Raw genomic sequence first — 20,554 nt, 5'->3', positions numbered from 1 at the left:
CAGACGTTGGTGGAACTTGGATACCGAGAAGGAGGCACCTAATCCAAAGGCACTGCCGAGAACCAGCTGACGGTACTGGAACCCGGATGGGTAGCAGAAGGTACCCATGTAAAAGAAAAGTTCAAGGCCGCGAGCCGGCCGCAGTTACCAAAACCCACAGTCCTACAGAGGGTGCTTGTCCTATTGGCACTATGGAACCAGCCTTCATTGCCAGATCCCGCAGCCCACATAGGAGTCACCTAAACTGCAGGCACCATAGAGTCGGCTAACCCGACCGCAACACGACAGGACAACGCATTGGAGGCAAAGTGACGTTGACACTACCCGGAAACAGCTGGCGTGCTGGAACCAGGCTGGGCAGGAGGGAGTACCCGTGCCAAAGACACTGCCGAGAACCAGCTGACGGTACTGGAACCCGGATGGGTAGCAGAAGGTACAAGAGCCAATGGAACTGCCGAGAACCAGCTGGCGGTGCTGGAGCCCAGGGTAAATACTAAAAACAGAAGAGCCAGAGGTGTATTTGGAGGAGGTTTTAAATCCGTACTACAGTGGATGTGGACAAAGCAGGAGAATTTGCCGGACACACAGCTGGGGATCAGCTGACGTTACTGAATCCCAATAACACTGGAGCAAGCGTTGACTGTGCAGACGGCACTTCTGAGCAGCAACTAGCGGTATTGGAGCCCAGGGTAAATACTAAAAACGGAGGAGCCAGAGGTGTAATTGGAGCAAGTTTTAAATAAGTAGCACAGTGAATATGGACAGAGCAGGAGAAATTGCCGTGAACACAGCAGGGGAACAGCTGACGTTACCGAACCCCAATAACACCGCAGCAAGTGTTGACTGTGCAGACGGCACTTCCGAGCGCCAACTGGCGGTGCTGGAGCCCAGGGATAAGAATGAAAACAGAGGAGCCAGAGGTGTAATTGGAGCAACTTTAAAATCTGTAGTAGTGAGAATGTGGACAGAGCAGGAGAAATTGCCGTCCGCACAGCAGGGGAACAGCTGACGTTACTGAACCCCAATAACATGGTAGCAAGTGTTGACTGTGCAGACAGCACTTCCGAGCGCCAACTGGCGGTGCTGGAGCCCAGGGATAAGAATGAAAACAGAGGAGCCAGAGGAGTAATTGGAGCAACTTTAAAATGTGTAGTACAGTGGATGTGGACAAATCAGGAGAAATTGCCGTCCGCACAGCAGGAGAACAGCTGACGTTACTGAACCCCAATAACACGGCAGCAAGTGTTGACTGTGCAGACGGCACTTCCGAGCGCCAACTGGCGGTGCTGGAGCCCAGGGATAAGAATGAAAACAGAGGAGCCAGAGGTGTAATTGGAGCAACTTTAAAATCTGTAGTAGTGAGAATGTGGACAGAGCAGGAGAAATTGCCGTCCGCACAGCAGGGGAACAGCTGACGTTACTGAACCCCAATAACATGGTAGCAAGTGTTGACTGTGCAGACAGCACTTCCGAGCGCCAACTGGCGGTGCTGGAGCCCAGGGATAAGAATGAAAACAGAGGAGCCAGAGGTGTAATTCGAGCAACTTTAAAATCTGTAGTAGTGAGAATGTGGACAGAGCAGGAGAAATTGCCGTCCGCACAGCAGGGGAACAGCTGACGTTACTGAACCCCAATAACACGGCAGCAAGTGTTGACTGTGCAGACAGCACTTCCGAGCGCCAACTGGCGGTGTTGGAGCCCAGGGTAAATACTAAAAACGGAGGAGCCAGAGGTGTAATTGGAGCAAGTTTTAAATAAGTAGCACAGTGAATATGGACAGAGCAGGAGAAATTGCCGTGAACACAGCAGGGGAACAGCTGACGTTACTGAACCCCAATAACATGGTAGCAAGTGTTGACTGTGCAGACGGCACTTCCGAGCGCCAACTGGCGGTGCTGGAGCCCAGGGATAAGAATGAAAACAGAGGAGCCAGAGGTGTAATTCGAGCAACTTTAAAATGTGTAGTACAGTGGATGTGGACAAAGCAGGAGAAATTGCCGTCCGCACAGCAGGAGAACAGCTGACGTTACTGAACCCCAATAACACGGCAGCAATTGTTGACTGTGCAGACGGCACTTCCGAGCGCCAACTGGCGGTGCTGGAGCCCAGGGATAAGAATGAAAACAGAGGAGCCAGAGGTGTAATTCGAGCAACTTTAAAATGTGTAGTACAGTGGATTTGGACAAAGCAGGAGAAATTGCCGTCCGCACAGCAGGAGAACAGCTGACGTTACTGAACCCCAATAACACGGCAGCAAGTGTTGACTGTGCAGACAGCACTTCCGTGCGCCAACTGGCGGTGTTGGAGCTCAGGGATAATACTGAAAACAGAGGAGCCAGAGGTGTAATTGGAGCAACTTTAAAATCTGTAGTAGTGAGAATGTGGACAGAGCAGGAGAAATTGCCGTCCGCACAGCAGGGGAACAGCTGACGTTACTGAGCCCCAATAACATGGTAGCAAGTGTTGACTGTGCAGACAGCACTTCCGAGCGCCAACTGGCGGTGCTGGAGCCCAGGGATAAGAATGAAAACAGAGGAGCCAGAGGAGTAATTGGAGCAACTTTAAAATGTGTAGTACAGTGGATGTGGACAAATCAGGAGAAATTGCCGTCCGCACAGCAGGAGAACAGCTGACGTTACTGAACCCCAATAACACGGCAGCAAGTGTTGACTGTGCAGACGGCACTTCCGAGCGCCAACTGGCGGTGTTGGAGCTCAGGGATTACAGTTCAGGTGGTAGAAACATGAACAGAACAGGAGACCTGGATACTGTTGCCAACCAATTATTTATTCTGGAAGAGGACTGGCAAATTCATGAGAGATCCAGGCCTTGTTCATTTTGAGAAAAGTAAGCCGGTCAACGTTATCGGAGGATAGTCGCATGCGACGGTCTGTTAGTACACCACCTGCGGCACTAAAGACGCGTTCCGATAATACACTAGCAGCAGGGCAAGCTAGCACCTCCAGTGCATACTGACTAAGCTCTGGCCATGTATCCAGCTTACAGACCCAAAACTTGAAGGGAGAAGAGCCGTCTGGGAGTACACTAAGAGGGCAAGACATGTAGTCTGTCACCATCTGACGGAAACGTTGCCTCCTGCTGACTGGAGCTGTCTGTGATGGTGTAGACATTTGTGGCGGCGGGGACACAAAACTTTGCCACATTTCGGCCATACTGGTCTTGCCTTGTGCTGAGGCGCTGCTTCTGCTCCCTCTTTGTGCAGAGCTTCCTCCACTGCCTCGACGCACTGAGCTGCTTTGTAAAGCACTAGCAGCACTGCTCTCGGTTGGAATGGAGAACATGATGGAATGCACCAGTGCGTCTTGGTACTCCCGCATTTTACGCTCCCGGTTCAATGGTGTTATGAGGCTTTGTAAGTTGTCCCGGTAGCGAGGATCTAGGAGGGTGGACACCCAATAATCAGCCGTGTTGAGAATGTGGGCGATGCGGCGGTCGTTTCTGAGGCACTGCAGCATGAAATCAACCATGTGCTGCAGACTGCCAACTGGCCAAGAAACGCTGTCCCCTGCTTGAGGCGTGATCTCTGCCTGCTCTGCATCACCCCACCCTCGCTCTAGATACTGACTACTAGAGCATTGTGTACCTCCCTCCTCTGGACAGATGTCTTCCTCATCCATTGACTCCTCCTCATCCTCCTCACAAAGTGTCCCCTGCCTAGGCCTTTGTGAGGAACCACGTTGCGCAGACTGTAGAGAAGCAGATGGCATTTGTGACTCCTCATCCTCCACCTCTTCCAAAACCTCGTCCCTTAGTGCTTGCAGTGTTTTTTCAAGCAGGCAGATAAGGGGGATAGTCATGCTGACTAGTGCATCATCTGCACTCGCCATCCGCGTGGAATAATCGAAGGCACGCAAAACGTGGCAAATGTCCTTCATAGAGGCCCACTCAGTGGTGGTGAAGTGTGAACGGCGCGCACTGCGACTTGTTTGCGCCTGCTGCAGCTGGTACTCCATTACTGCTGCCTGCTGCTCACACAACCTCTCCAACATATGTAACGTTGAATTCCACCTGGTGGGTAGGTCACATATGATGCGATGTTCCGGAAGACATAATCGGCGCTGCAGAGCTGCAATGCGTGATCTTGCATTGCTGGAACGCCGCAAGTGAGCGCACTCTATGCGGACCTTGTGAAGCAGTGCATCAAGATCCGGATAGTCCCTCAAAAAACTCTGCACGACCAAGTTGAGCACATGTGCCAGACATGGGATGTGAGTGAGGTTGCCTAGGCCCAGAGCTGCCACCAGATTTCGGCCATTGTCACACACTACCATGCCTGGCTGGAGATTCGCTGGCACAAACCACACGTCACTCTGCTGCTTGATGGCATTCCAGAGCTCCTGCGCTGTGTGGCTTCGATTCCCCAAAGAAATTAATTTTAATACGGCCTGTTGACGTTTGGCCACGGCTGTGCTCATATCGGTCATCATAACAGGTAACCGTTCACGGGTCGATGTGGAGGTAGACCGTGACGGCTCCTGCAGCGCTGATTCAGAGGAACTGGAGTATGAGGAGGAGTCAATGTGTACAGACTGGATTCCTGCAATCCTTGGAGTTGGCAGAACACGTACAGCGCCACTCTCAAGATCTGTACCCGGCTCCACAACATTTACCCAATGGGCAGTGAGGGAAAGGTATCGTCCCTGTCCATGCTTACTGGTCCACGCATCAGTGGTCAGGTGGACCTTGCTACTGACGGCGTTTTGTAGCGCATGTTTAATTTTTCCCTCCACATGATGTTGCAGGGCAGGGACGGCTTGCCTGCTGAAATAAAAGCGGCTGGGCACGTTGTATTGTGGGACTGCCAATGCCATAAAGTTACGGAATGTGTCAGTCTCCACCAGCCTGAATGATAGCATTTCAAGGGCCAGTAGTTTAGCAATGCCAGCATTCAGAGCCTGTGCTCGGGGGTGGTTTGCCGAGTATGGGCGCCTTTTCTCCCATGCCTGTGCTAACGATGGCTGTAGACTGGCCTGGGAGTGTGAGGATGACTGGGAAAGTGGTGCTGTGGGTGGAATTACACTGTGTCTCTGTACAACAGTGCCAGAGATTCTTCCATGGCGATCCTGTGAGGAAGCCGAACCAGCTGTGTGTGAGCTGGAGGAAGAGGCTACAACACGAGCTGAAGAGGTGGTAGGTGGCGCTGTAGGTTGGCCTAGGTCTTCAGTGTGTTTGTGTAACTCCACCACGTGCTTGGTCCGCACATGTTTCCACATATTTGTGGTATTGAGGTTGCTGACACTTTTCCCTCTTTTCACCTTCTGATTACACAGCTTGCATTTGACAAAGCAAATGTCATCTGCAACTGTGTCAAAAAAGGACCAGGCACTGCAAGTCTTGGGAGCGCCCGCTTTGGATTTTGGAAGAGCCATGCTCCTAATGGGTGCCGAAGTGGAGGCTACAGGCAACCAAGTCTGCCCCCTCCCTCTCCCTCCTTTTTGGGCCGTTCGGGGAATCTCTTCCTCAGAGCTGCTCCCACCACCTTCCTGTCCCTCACGCCATGATGGGTCAAGGACCTCATCATCTACACCACCCTCTTCAAACAACTGCTTCTCCTGGGTAGTCTCGACAGCACAGTACGCACCAGAAAGTGGCACCTGAGTCTCATCATCAGATGCGTACTGAGGTGTGCTGCTGACCATAGGCACTGGCCCACCCGCCTCTTCAGATTCAGAGAGACAAAACGGTTGCGCATCACTGCATACTACCTCTTCTTCAAATTCTCGAATTCTGCTTGGCTGGCCCCCTCTTTCCAAGCCAAGAGATTCAGAGAACAGAAGTAGAGATGGCTCCTGTCCAGGGCTCTCTGACTGCCTGGGCAATTTGGCAGGTGGTGAAGAGACAGATGGGTGCTCTTCAGTGCTCAGGACCTGAGAGGATCTGGAACTAATTGAAGTCGATGCGTTAGCTGCCATCCATCCGACAACGGCTTCAATTTGGTCCTCGCGCAGCAGTGGGGTACGGCTAGCTCCTACAAAGCTGCGCATAAAGGACTGTTCCCTGGTAAAACTGGGGGATGCTGAGTCACTGGTGCCCGCAGCAGGCACAGAATCCCCACGTCCTCTCCCTGCAGGCACAGAATCCTCACGTCCTCTCCCTGCAGAAACTCCACGCCCACGCCCATGACCACGACCACATGCCTTACTCCCTGCCTTCTTCATCTTGGTAGACTGATAAAGATAGGCAGAAAAGTACTAAGGGCTTAGTGTGCTTATTCCTGAACAGCTGCTAACAGGTATAAGAAACACTAATTTTATAAAGTGTGGACTAGACTTTAATATGAGCTAATGTGGCCTACACAACTGTAAAGTGGAGTGTTTGGTGAACTTTATTTAGGTTTTTTTTGTCACAAAAAGACACTGGATGTGCCTAAAGATGTAATAACGATAGTATCACAAACTTTTTGTAGCTATTACAATGTAGGAAGGTAACCTACAATGCAATAGATGAGGCTGCAAAAAATAGGCTAATACTAATCTGGCTGGGGCTGCAGGGCCCAATGCTGCAGAAAGGCTCCTCTATCTACTCCTATATAGTGTGTTTGGAATCAATTTAGCTGAATATGGATGGAACCACCACACTAATAGGAGATATCAGGAAAAATTATGAATTGGCAATAAAGGACAATGTATGAGGCAGTGACACACACTGAGTGCACTACAACCAGACGGGGTTGAAGCACACACTACAGGGTGAGCTGCACTCACACACCAGACCTTGCAGACAGCGGTGAACAGTACAGATGCAGAGCACTGTGCACTAGTGCTGCAAGACGGAAAAAAAATTCTCTATCTACTCCTATATAGTGTGTTTGGAACCAATTTAGCTGAATACAGATGGAACCACCACACTAATAGGAGATATCAGGAAAAATTATGAATTGGCAATAAAGGACAATGTATGAGGCAGTGACACACACTGAGTGCACTACAACCAGACGGGGTTGAAGCACACACTACAGGGTGAGCTGCACTCACACACCAGACCTTGCAGACAGCGGTGAACAGTACAGATGCAGAGCACTGTGCACTAGTGCTGCAAGACGGAAAAAAATTTCTCTATCTACTCCTATATAGTGTGTTTGGAACCAATTTAGCTGAATACAGATGGAACCACCACACTAATAGGAGATATCAGGAAAAATTATGAATTGGCAATAAAGGACAATGTATGAGGCAGTGACACACACTGAGTGCACTACAACCAGACGGGGTTGAAGCACACACTACAGGGTGAGCTGCACTCACACACCAGACCTTGCAGACAGCGGTGAACAGTACAGATGCAGAGCACTGTGCACTAGTGCTGCAAGACGGAAAAAAATTTCTCTATCTACTCCTATATAGTGTGTTTGGAACCAATTTAGCTGAATACAGATGGAACCACCACACTAATAGGAGATATCAGGAAAAATTATGAATTGGCAAAAAAGGACAATGTATGAGGCAGTGACACACACTGAGTGCACTACAACCAGACTTGGCTGAAGCACACACTACAGGGTGAGCTGCACTCACACACACAGATCTTGCAGATAGCGGTGAACAGCACAGGGAACTGTGCACTAGCACTGCAAGGCACAGTGATTTAGAAAGTAGCTTGGGTAAAGCAGTATAGAGCAAATAGGTAGCTAAAACTGTCCCTCAGAACAACAGCGTCCTATCCCTAACTGAATTCACAACAGAGTGAGCTCAAAATGGCGGCGGTGGCTTTTATAGTGCATCATGACATCATTTCAGCAGCCAATCACAGCCATGCCATTAGTTAAGATGCCTACATGCCTAACAGGATGTGCCCACACTTCTTAGGATCCTCATTGGCTGAATAAAATGAAAATGTCTCATTGCATTATGGGAACTTCCGATTCCGGTATACGATATTGCAATAGTATCGGAATTAAGTATCGGAATTCCGATACCGCGAATATCGGCCGATACCCGATATTTCAGTATCGGAATGCTCAACACTAATGATGATTCATTATGATTGGTACTCTCTTCCTCATTGTTACATTTATTATGTGGTGCTGTTGAATTATCTACTGTTAATATTTTCATTTATGTGAACACCCCGTGAGTGCCCCCCTTTTTTCTTATTTTTGGATTCCCCATCTTTTATCCCTATATTCTTATTTTATCTTAATGGTTCAATAAAATGTGTTATTGTTATACTCTAGTTGATGTGCCCTTTAGTGAACATGGTTAAAAAAAAAAAAAAAAAAAGCAAAAGACTGTGCTTTATCATAGTACTGCCAAACAAAAAGTGGAATAAAACGCGATTAATAAGACGAATATAAATAAAAATATTACACCTGAAAACTACATCTTGTCCCCCATAAAACTAGCCACCATACAGCTCCATCAGCCAAAAGATAAAAAATGTATAACTCTGAGCGATGCAAAAAAAATATTATTTCTATAAAATAGTTTTCATTCTGTAAAAGCGCCAAAATATAAAAAAGATATAAATGTGGTACCGCTGGAAACGTACTGACCCAAAGAATAAAGCTGCCTCATCAATTTTATCACACGCGGAACGGCATAAAAAAAAAAAGAATTCCTGAATTGTTGGTTTTTGTTTATTCTACCTCCCAAAAATTGGAATTGAAAGCGATCAAAAAATGTCACGTACCCGAAAATGGTACCAATAAAAACGTAAACTTGTTCCGCAGAAAAGAAGCCCTTACATGACTTTGTCGACCGAAATATGGAAAAATTATAGCTCTCAAAATATAGCGATGCAAAAACTAGTCTTTGCAAAAAAAAGGGTTTATTGAAGAAGCAACTGAGCGAAATGGCGTCCGTCGGGTGTGGGGAGGACACGTCTGGTCTCCTGCGTTCTAGGATCTACCTCTGCATCAGGTACTAACGTTCCCTTTCCATAAACCTTGCTCACATCAGCACACACTGTATTAGGGCTTTTATGCATAGCCTTTACAGACTACTTTTTATTCGTCTGATGTTTTGAGTTATATTAATTGTGTACATACCGAGAATATGCTCTTTTTGTCATAGTAACGCTGTACTTGAGTATAGTATTTCTCGTATTTGGGTACCTGTCATTTGGTTTGGGTGCTACCTTTCACTTCACTGAGGTACATCCTACAAATACCATCAGTTATATTACGTGTATGCAGTGGACCATCAGTGTGTTTCCATTCCCCTTTTTTTGGAGATTTTTCCCTTGCCTATTTTCATGTATTGTTTTAATTTCTATTGAATAAAATTGTTATTATTTTATATTGTCAGAATCTCTTCTTGTCTGGCGGTTATAAGCTGCTACAGACCTTTTTTTGTGGCATTGCCCAACTCTGTAGTCATGAAATTCAAGGTGTAAAGAAAGATCATTGTGTGTCAAAGCACCGAGAAGTGTGAGCTGATGTTGGACAGGCTGCCATTGCTTAAGGAACACGCTGCATTAGAGGACTTTCTTGGAGAAATGACAGCAGGAGTAGATATGGTTTCCCTCTATGCCAGTTCTTTCACTGAGCTAAAGAATATGGCTGTGGTGAAATACAACTCTCACCGAGACGCAGTGTCAGACTAAAGAACATTGGTCCCACCAGATGATTTGATACTGAGAGCCCACCTTTCTCCCCACCTCAAGAGCCTCATAGCAGCTGCAAGGTTTGCACTATGAACTCTCATGAAGGAGAAGCCAGGGCCCACTGGAGGATTCTCTGGTTCTCTGGTGGGCCCCTCCAACCCTGCCAAGAAGCAGCGTTGGCTGTAAAAAGTCTGTGTGAAGGTTCCCGGACAATTTATGGATGCTTTTTTTTACTGCGTACTGGCTTCAGCAATCTATAAGAGTTAAGATCTGAAATCTGGCACCTTGGCAAAGGCCAATTATAAGAATAATCTTTTTATTTATATAGCGCCAACATATTCTGCAGTGCTTTACAATTCAGACAATTTCCAGACATTATTGGCATTGGGGCTCACAATCTCAGTATGTCTTTGGAATGTGGGAGGAAACCAGAGAACATGGGGGAAACCCACACAAACATGGGGAGTACATATAAACTCCTTGCAGATGTTGTCCTTAGTGGGATTTGAATCCAGGACCCCAGCGCTGCAAGGTTGCAATGCTAACCACTGAGCCACTGTGCTGCCCTCTCTGTTCTCCCTCTGATATCTAACAAACAGGTCATGCTGGAGAAACTTGCACCTACTGCCACTCAGTGTCTTCAGCTCCTTTGTGAGAAACTAATGTTTGAGCAGCCACTCAGTCTACCAAATAAAATTCATGAGAAGGAAACTGTGGATGACTTCGTTTCTGGTACTGGTGCTAATACCAAACCACTGGAAATATTCCTGGCTGGTTGGAGACAAGCTCATTCCCTCAGAAAAGTACCAGTGTCAACACACGGATGTAATGAGAGATAGAGGGGGAAGGAGGGCCCTAGCAGTAGGGAACAAGGGAAGGGACCCATCCTGATACCAACCTGTCTGTCCCTAAGCTCCCCAATCGTCCTTCCCCCCGTGCATGTGACAAGCTCTCGCTGGCCCTGGACTTAACCTGGTTAGTGCCCAGGCCAGCGAGAGACTAGTCTCACCACCACAATAGGACAACACAAGTACAAACAATGGGAAGATAACAAAATAAAATACACTTATCTCTCCAACAGAAAACTTCACCGCTGCAATACCAACGAACACCACAGCTTCTCCAGAGACAGGCTCCTTCAAAGAGGTTAGCAAAGAATGAACTATAACCAGTGGTCAGCTGATGGATTATGTGGCTATTTAAAGGGAGGTGGGAGAGGCACCAACCAACATCAGCTGACCGCTAACAAAAGGCTGCCAGCAAGAGACTTACATTAACCATTGCTCGACCAAAAGGAAAAAACTACACTTAAATTACAGCATAGCCAGAGCTGCCACAAATCTCCAAATAATTCATGACAACCAGCAAGCTAAGGAGATGGTGACCTCTATCATCATAAAGGAGTATGTTCGTTGTCTAGGAGACCGACCACCGCTGCTGTCTACCTTGTGAACATTGTGTTGAAGCTTGCAAGGAATAAGAGGTTACATTGGCGAGTCTGTTTTTTATACTTAAGATCCTGCTGTTTTTAGAGTTTTAAGTGAGCACACAGAAACTGTGGTTTCTGCAGCAGCGCATTTAAGCTGGGATAGAGGCGGAGAAATTGTTGCACCATCAGGTTGAGGATGCGAGCCATGCAAGGCACGTGTGTGAAGTTGTCCCAGTGTAGGGCCGCCACCAGGTTTGCACCATTATTGTACACGGCCTTCCCTTGCTCCAGGTTCAGTGGAGACAGCCATTGCTCAAACTCAGTATGTTGTTGTGAGGCAGTGAGGGGGATCATATGCGAGGGATGGTATTTATCCCCCGGATGTGCATAGAGGCATATTGAACCCACTAGAGTGCATTGCAATCACAGAAACAGCTGTGCTTGCAGTGAAAAATAAAAGAAAAAGTTTGGACTTGGTCAAGCTATTTGACCAAGTCGGATATAAGAAAACCTGACCTGGGCTTTTATTTTTTGAGTGATCTACAGGATGGTAGTGGGGCGGGTCACTCCCTCCAGCCCGGGTCTTACAACTGGCTCATGGCTGGGATTCACATTTAAATCTCAGCAAAGCTTTGGGTGTGTCAGTGGTTTGTTTGCTAGCTGCAGATCAGAAGGCTCTGAGCTCCGCAAGCCTGTGTGAAGGCATAACACAGGCCTGTGAAGGCAATGTAATGGGTGCACCTCTGAGTAAAATGGCGCTGCCAACGCCCACAGTAACCAGTTTACACGGACTGTTTGGACCACCCAGCTGCGATCTGGAGGACATCATTTTCAATTAAGTTGTGAGTTTTTGCAAATAAAGACATTTAAGCTGAACTTTCCTTGGTTCACTGCCACATTACTGCACAGTGTGAACACCGCCGCATTAAACTGTCAACAACTCTTGATCAGTTTGACTGCGATATCCAAGTCATATTATTTGAAACACTGCCTGATTGCAGTGAGCCCTGGCTGTGCAGTACGGAGGTGGGGGGGATTCTGGCTGCACTACTGGAATGTGTTTAGATTGAGGGTGCAGGTGGATGCCCTAGAGAAGTTGGAGGAGGCAGAAGCATGGAGGAAGTGTTAGATACAGAGGTATGTCCCGTGAGCCTTGGGGATTCCAAGACTTGCTGTCTAGTGACACCTTGGTGACTATTGGTTTAGTTCTCCATCCCCATCCCCTTGTCACGGATGTGTCAGAGGTGACAGACAGTTGCCCTGCAGTGGGTTGCAGGAGATCTCTACGTTTGGCATTGCAGACACCTTCTTAGATAAGGGGCTGTCTTTAGCGCCGAGCTGCTACCTCTATCTTGATAATTGGTTCTCTGGCCTGGGTGTATATATACCTGGTGTGTCTGAGAGGGAGTCACTGGTTATACTCATTTCTAATTGTGAAGCTTAGCAGGAGCAGTACTTCGTCCTCTCTGGAGCTTGAGGCCATGTGCTTATTTGGAGTTCATCTAAAGCTAAGCCAGTTTCCCCCTGTTTTGTCTACCCTTGTTGTCTATAGACTTTAGCGGAGGTTGACTAGTGCTCATCTCCTCTCATCCATAGCCGTAGCCATATGCCAGGGAGAGTAGGGCAAGGCACGTGTGCGGCGATTGCTGAAGAGGCAATATAGGGACGCTAGTTGAGACAGGGTGACGCCAGATCAGACTAGGAGGTCTCCACTTTCCCCTTTCCCTAGTGTCTGGGCTTCCTTTATTTTTTCCCTCTGTGTTGCACTAAGTTTTTCCCACACCTGGCGTGACACCCCTAGTGTGTAGTAGTTTAGTTCTTTCCTAGCTGATCAGTAGTTTACTTTCCAACCCCTGTTGTCTATCAGCTTAGTTCTCCATGTTCTGGTGTGTATTTGTTTTGTTCTCCAACCCAGCCATTTTCCCACCCCCAGGTGTTAACGTCTGGTGATTAGGGTTTGGATTCTGCTGAGACCCTACTTTGTCCGACCCTGAATCAACTGAAAAAAAATTGGGGCATCGCTGCACATGCTTTCCCCCTCTTGAGTCTGTGAAGCCCTGGATCAGACCTCTGATGCGCCGGAATAGAATGTGTGAACAGCTCTGCAGATTCGCCCATCCATGGTTCCCCACAGTCAGTTGGGCAGTTGGAGAGTTGGGACGTGGGGGAAAACAAGGCTAATTGGGGTGACACCTCTGAGGACTGTACTGTGTGTGATGTTAAGGTAGAGGAAGAGGAGCAGAGGCCACTTGATGCAGCATTTGTCATCTACTGGAGCACATGTTCTTTCTGGTCCTCATCTACAAAGCGTACCGCTGTCTCGGCATCACAGACTTGGCCCTATCTTGAATTTATTCATACCTAACCGACCAGACATTCAGTGTCTCCCACTCACACAACACCTTCTCATCTCACCCCCTATGTATCGGTGTCCCCCAAGGTTCAATTCTAGGACCCTTGCTCTTCTCAATCTACACCTTAGGCCTGAGACAGCTCGTAGAGTCTCAAGGCTTTCAGTATCACCTCCATGCTGATGACGCACAGATCTACCTCTCTGGACCTGATATCACCTCCTTACTAATCAGATTCCCACAATGTGTGTCTGCTATTTCATCTTTCTTCTCTGCTAGATTTGTAAAACTTAACATGCATAAAACCAAATTCCTAATTTTTCCATCATCTCATTCATCCCCCCCATTGACATATCCATCAAAGTCAATTGCTGCCCACTCTCCCCTATCCTGCAAACTTGACTCTGATCTGTCTTTCAAACGTCAGATCCAAGCCCTTTCCAATTGCTGACGACTCCAACTCCAAAATATCTCCAGTATCCACACATTCCTCAACCATGAATTTACAAAAACACCCATGCACACCCTCATCATCTCCCACCTTGACTACTGCAAGCTCCTGCTCTGTGGCCTCCCTTCTACCACTCTTGCACCATTCCAATCTATCCTAAACTGTGCTGGCTGACTAATCCACCTGTCACCCTGATATTCCTCTGCTTTTCCTTTCTGTCAATCCCTGCACTGGCTCCCTGTTGCCCAGACCCTCCAGTTGAAAACCCTAACTTTGGCATACCAAGCCATCCAAAACCTGTCTCCTCCCTACATCTGTGACCTAGTCTCCCAGTACTTACCTGCATGCAACCTCCCATCCTTCCAAGATCTCCTTCTCTACTTCCCTCTTATCTCTTCTTGCTGCAATGGCATACAAGATTTGTCCTGTCCATCTCCTCTACTGTGGAATTCTGTTCCCCAACACATCAGACTCTTGCCTACCATGGAAACTTTCAAAAGGAAGCTGAAGACCAGCTTACAAGCGAACAATCTGCAGTAACCCTCGCTCCACCATACCGCTGCATGACCAGGTGTACCCTCACCTACTGTATCCTCACCCATCCCTTGTAGATTGTTTCTGCGCCCTCGAGGGCAGGGTCCTCTCTCCTCTTGTACCAGTCGGTGACCCCTTTTCACATGTAAAACGCCACAGAATAAATGGCGCTATGATAAAAATAATAATTATACTACTTTTACACTGGGTACATTTAATAAAAAATTTAATTTTGGTTTACTTAAATTATTCTTTTTTTTTTATATCCTTTTTAAATTTTGCCTTATATACAAGTCATGATAGAGGAAAAAATGTTCATTAATATTTTTTTTCCTGTAAACTCCAAGTTCTCTTCGATTTTGACATCTTTATTGCCAGTCCTTAAAGTGGAGAAAAAGTGTGACACCATTGTTCTCAGCAGTGGTGTGGGAGTCAGAGATGCTTCAAGCGGTCTTCCCCATCCTGTTCTCCTTCCATTCAGCACTTTTTCCATCTTTTTCACCATTTTCAATGCCCCCCAGGGTCTGCCGGAAAAATGCTTGGATTTCCCATTGACTCCCATTTTATACTCGTTAATCGAAACGAGCATCTGAGCATTAGAAATTGCTTGGTAACAATCAAGCAATTAACAGAGGACAGCAGGAAGCAATACGATGCAAAGACAAACAAACTAGCTTGCAGGCCAACATGGATCATAAACACTTGAAGAAGTGAGGTGACCTTACAGCATCAGGGAATCAAACTCAGAAAGAACAATGAAATATATACCATTGATAGAGGCTTGTGAAGATGCAGGCTTTAAAAGGTTTAAACACAGCAGATTACTGAAATATATAGCTGTATGAAAAAAGAAAGATGAGTGTTAGATGTTAGATGTTTAACTGCCCTGTAGTTTCTGGAGATACCTGTACTGTTTAAAATGATACCTTTTTATTTTGTAATTTCATGGGAGGGTAACGTTAGTGTTAGTACTATGAATTTATTAACAATAAGCATGGAGGTATTATTAGTGTGACATCTGGCAATGCATGTTTTCTGCAGGTCTCTCTAAATGGTTAGTCATACTGTAGATGTGTGTGCATTCTACACTATACATATACTGATCTGGTAGCAAGGAGTGAAGTGAGAAGTGAGGAACAAGTAGCCAGAAAGCAGGCTGTGGTGGAGAGAGTCAACAGAGCAGGAAATACACATGACAGGATGGGGTCACCAGTAGTGTTGAGCCACCCCCGTAGTGTTCGAGTTCGGTTCGGTTCGTCGAACACCCGTGTGTTCGCCGAACTGTTCGTCGAACTGTTCGTCGAACACCTTCGAACACCGTTAAAACCAATGGCAGGCAAACAAAAACACATAGAAACACATAGAAAACACCTTCAAAGGTGTCCAAAAGCTGACAAACTGCTCAGAAGACACAACTAACACATGGAAAAGTGACAAGTACATATAGTCATGCGAAAAGAAAAGAGGTGGAGGAGTAAAAGGAGGGGGAGACACAGATATAGGCATGTCATGCCCTTCTAAAATCCAAAAAGTGAGAAGCCGACACGTTCAGTCCGCTCCTGCCCGTGCCACCTCCGTGCCGCCGGGTTTGTGCCAGAGCCGCGGTGAACCCTGACGGCCAGCCCCCCTCTCCCAATACTGGTGCCTGTCCGCTGGTGGGTCGAGCGAGCCCCCCTGTGGTGGAGGCAGCTCTAAGCTTTTTAATTTAAATTGTCTCTCTAATTTGAATGAATACACTTTAAATCCATTTACAAGGATCTATTGGAGGGCAAGTCTCATGCCAGCAGCCGCGAAATTCCAGCTCCAGTAGCGTCCACTAAAGCTGCTGCAGTTAAAAAGCTTTTATAAGGATCGAGCTCGGCTGTCCACCGCAAGGCATCCTACTGCCAGTCCCAGCCCCTATGCCTTGGGGTGCCTCCTGATGCTCTTCACTGAGTATCCCGTGGTCCCGAAGCATTTCCTTTGAAAAAATTAAGTGTCCAAACTACAGGTGGTGTAGCTTGCTTAACAGCCGGGATAATCCGCTGACTAGCAGACACTGCTACTAGGCACAAAGTATTTCCTGGGCTAGATGCAGTTAAAAATTTGTAATTAGATACTCTCGTTGGATGCTGAGAAAGCATTCCACAGAGTCTCCTGGCACGCCATATATGATTCTCTTAAAAAGCTTGGGGTAGGGGTCTAGGGGACCCTTTTATAGCCAAAATCACGGCCCTGTATCACAATACGTCACCTAGGCTGAAGATAAATGGAACTGTAGCACCCTGAGGGCTCGGTTGCTACAGAGGTATTGCACCTCACCCAGAGGTGTGATATCTCACTCTCAGGTAAGGATGGAGTGTGGATCAGGACCCGACACCTGCATGCATTACACCACATTGCCGTGGGGCAGGGCGACCAATATGCCCCTGAGATGGGCACGACAGTCCCTGTCCCTGGCTGGAGTGGGGGGAGGGAACACTGAGGAAGGGGAACCCTGCAGTGCAGGAGCAGGGAGGAAGCAGTTCCTGGGTGCATTGAGAAGGGAGTATAAAAGGTGGGCACCATCTTAGTTCAGTGCAGAGAAGTCTGAGCAGAAGTGGCAGGGAGCAGGGGCTCTGCATGAGCTCTGCTCCGGAGGCGGGCCTAGTAACAGAGGCCCAGGCCTGCAAGAGGGAGAAGGAAGGAAGAGGAGCGGAGAAGGCTCCAGGAACGAGGAATGAAGGGATCCCAGGGGTGCGGACGGGCGAGTCGCCACCGCACGCCCGAATCCACCTGCGTGGAGGGGTCAGGCCAAAGGGGGAGACCGGTCCCCGAACTAGTGGAGGCAGGAAACGACCCTCAGCTAGAAACCGGAGGCTCTGACATTTTATGTGGCGCAGCCCCTTGCTCCACCCGCTAGGAAGGCACCACATAGGGTCAGGGAAACTGGCGCCAAGTTTACCAAGAGGAGGCCCGAGGCAGCCGGACAGAAGTGTTGGTAAGAAAGGCCAGACAAAGGACACACAAAGGGGGTCCTGTGAAGCGCTCCAAAGTTATCTGGGAGTTGTCTGAGCCCCTCACCTGGTGAGCACAGTACGACGTGGGCAGCCGTTACCTGCAGACGTGGTCTGGATAATAAGAACTGTGAGTAAAGGCCCTGAACTGCATCACTGACTCCGTGTCGTTACTGCTGCTGCCCTGCACCATCACCCCCATCCTCCGCATACACTGCCCTGAGGCTATACTCCTCCCGTGGGGAGTTATGCTACGCTCTGCTGCACCCACAACACCAGCCTTAGCGGTCTGCCCTGTAGCGGCGGTTCACTCTGACCGCAATCCACGGGTGGCGTAGTCGGACATTTAAACATCAAAACCACATAAATAGTTCCGCCACTGGTTTGACCGCCCTGAGCCACGGAACCGGATCGCCACCACGAAGACTACAACCACCAGCATCCACCAAAAAGGGTCCGGCTCCGGGTGTCCCAAGGCCCAGGGGGTGCGTCAGAACATTTTCATCACCTTTCACAATCACCAATGGGACAAGGCAGGGATGTCCTCTGTCCCCTCTCTTATACATCCTAGTGACGGAGCACCTGCTCTCATCAATTCGCCATAATCCCAATATTAGGTGGATTGAGGTGGGAGGCACCGAGTACAAGTGCTCTCTATTTGCTGATGATGTCCTAGTATATATCACTCAATCACATATATCCATCCCTGCTGTTATGGCTGAAATAGATCACTTTGTTACATGGTAAAATTTTAAAATCAATGCAGCGAAGTCTGAGGCCCTCGATGTCTCCCTCCCTAAATCCATATAGGATTCCATCCAGTCCAACTTTCCCTTTGCCTGGCCCTCACAGGGTATCAAATACTTAGGAATTCCTATTCATAGAGACCTCTCCCATCTATGTTATCTTAATTTTGGGCCCTTTATTGAACAATTCCATACAGACCACGGTTGGCAAGTTAGAACTGTAAGATTCACTACGTGAACCACTGGTGTTTTGTGGAAAAGCACATGTACACCGCGTTCCAAATTATTATGCAAAAAGTGTTTAGGAGTGATAAGGGAAGAATTTGTTTGTTTGTCAGTTAAACTCATTGATGGTGATGTGTGTCAGGGCTCTTTATATCACTGTAAGCAATTGCAGACACCTGTGCTAATTAGTTTGGCAGGTGTGTCCAATGAAAGGCAAGACTACTTAAGAAGGCTCTCTCACATTATTAAGCAGCCTACATTTTCTGCCAAAATGGGAAAGAAAAAGGATGTGTCGGCTGCTGAGAAGCAACAAATTGTGGAGTGTTTAGGTCAAGGCATGACTACAATCAACATTGTGCGATGATCAGGATGAAGTGTCTTGGCAATCAAGAAGTATGTAGCTGATTCACAGTACACACGTGTGCGTGCTGATAAGGGCAAATTGAGGACTCTTTCCTACAGGCAATTACGTCAGGTTGAAAGAGCAGCGGCAAAAAAGCCTTGTCATAGCAGCAGACAAGTTTTTGAAGCTGCTTGTGCCTCCAACGTCCCCCGAACAACAAGATGCAGGGTCCTTCAGAGGTTTGCAGCTGTGCATACGCCATCCTGTCGACCTCCTCTATCCACTTCACACAAGCAGAAACGGCTCCAGTGGGCCAAACATTACATGAAGACTGATTTCAAAACTGTTTTGTTCACGGATGAGTGCCGTGCAGCGCTCGATGGTCCAGATGAATGGAGTGGAGGATGGCTGGTTGATGGACACCCCACGCAAACACGGCTACAGCGCCAACAAGGAGGAGGTGGAGTAATGTTTTGGGCTGGAATCATGGGGAGAGAGATTGTCGGCCCCTTTAGGATCCCTGAAGGCGCTAAAGATGAACTCCATAATGTATGTGGATTTTCTCAAACAGCACTTCCTGCCATGGTTCAAGAAGAAGAACCGTGTATTTCACAGCAAGATCATTTTTCTGCATGATAATGCACCATCTCATGCTGCACATAAAACATCTGCATCTCTGGCTGATATGGGCATAAAAGGGGACAAACTTATGGTGTGACCCCCATGCTCCCCTGACCTCTACCCCATTCAGAACCTTTGGAGCATCATTAAAAGGAGTGTCTATGATGGCGGGAGGCAGTTCACATCTAAGCAACAGCTCTGGGAGGGTATTCTGTCCTCATGCAAAACAATTGAAGCAGAAACCATCCAAAACCTGACAAATTCAATGGACGAGAGAGTTCAGAAGCTCCTTTCGAACAATGGGTCCTATGTGAAAATGTAACATCACCTAGAATAAAGTTTTGAGTTGAAAACTGTTTGATTTCAGTTTCTAACAACCTGCTAATGCTTATAATTTCAAAAATGACCATTTTTTTGGTCTTTATTAAAATGAAAAGGTTGATCGAAAAGTTTGGGGGATCTAAGAGTGTGGCAACCCAGTAGTCATGATTACTTCGAATTCTGACAATATGAGGGTCATGCTGCAGGTAGTGCAGCAAGAAGGAACTTATGTGTCTTGCGCATCTCGGAGCCCCAAAATTATTTTCCGGGCTAGATGCAGCTAAAAATTATTTTTAATTTTAAATCTGGTGAAGCTTATTATAGATGGCCTAATAGGATCAGTGCTGCACACTGCTACAAAGCCCAAATTATTTTCCAGTCAAGATACAGATAAACATGATTAGTAATTTGAAAGCTTAAAACGGTTGGTAGGGTGATTTTAACCAATCATCAAGCTTTTACTCTCCCCAGGATGACACAGGGGTAGAAAAGTCGTTTCGGATCCATGATTTGTTCATCTTTATGAACGTGAGTCTGTCTACATTATCAGTGGAGAGCCGCGTGCGCTTATCTGTCAGCACACCACCAGCAGCGCTGAACACACGTTCAGACAGAACGCTGGCTGCGGGGCATGACAAGATCTCCAAGGCGTAAGTGGCTAGCTCCGGCCATTTATCCAGATTGGAAGCCCAAAAAGAGCAAGGGTCCAGTGACACAGTCGTGGCTTCAATGTTTACTTGGAGATACTCCTGTACCATCGTCTCTAGGCGTTGACTATGTGTCAGACTTCTTGTCTCCTGTGGCCTTGCAAAGGATGGGCTAAAAAAGTGGTGAAATGATTCCGCAAAATTGATGTTACCAGCAGATACTGTGGTTCTGTTACGGTTTGAGTGCTGAACACTTGACGGTCCCACGGTTGGCAAGTTGGAACTGTGAGATTCACTACGTGCACCACTGGTATTTTGTGGAAAAGCACATGTAAGATTCTGCAACA

Source organism: Phyllobates terribilis, unplaced genomic scaffold, assembly GCF_046119375.1.
Source record: "Phyllobates terribilis strain yellow unplaced genomic scaffold, ASM4611937v1 Scaffold_11__3_contigs__length_659146591, whole genome shotgun sequence".
Classification (NCBI taxonomy): Eukaryota; Metazoa; Chordata; class Amphibia; order Anura; family Dendrobatidae; genus Phyllobates; species Phyllobates terribilis.
This window is presented reverse-complemented; position numbering follows the sequence as displayed.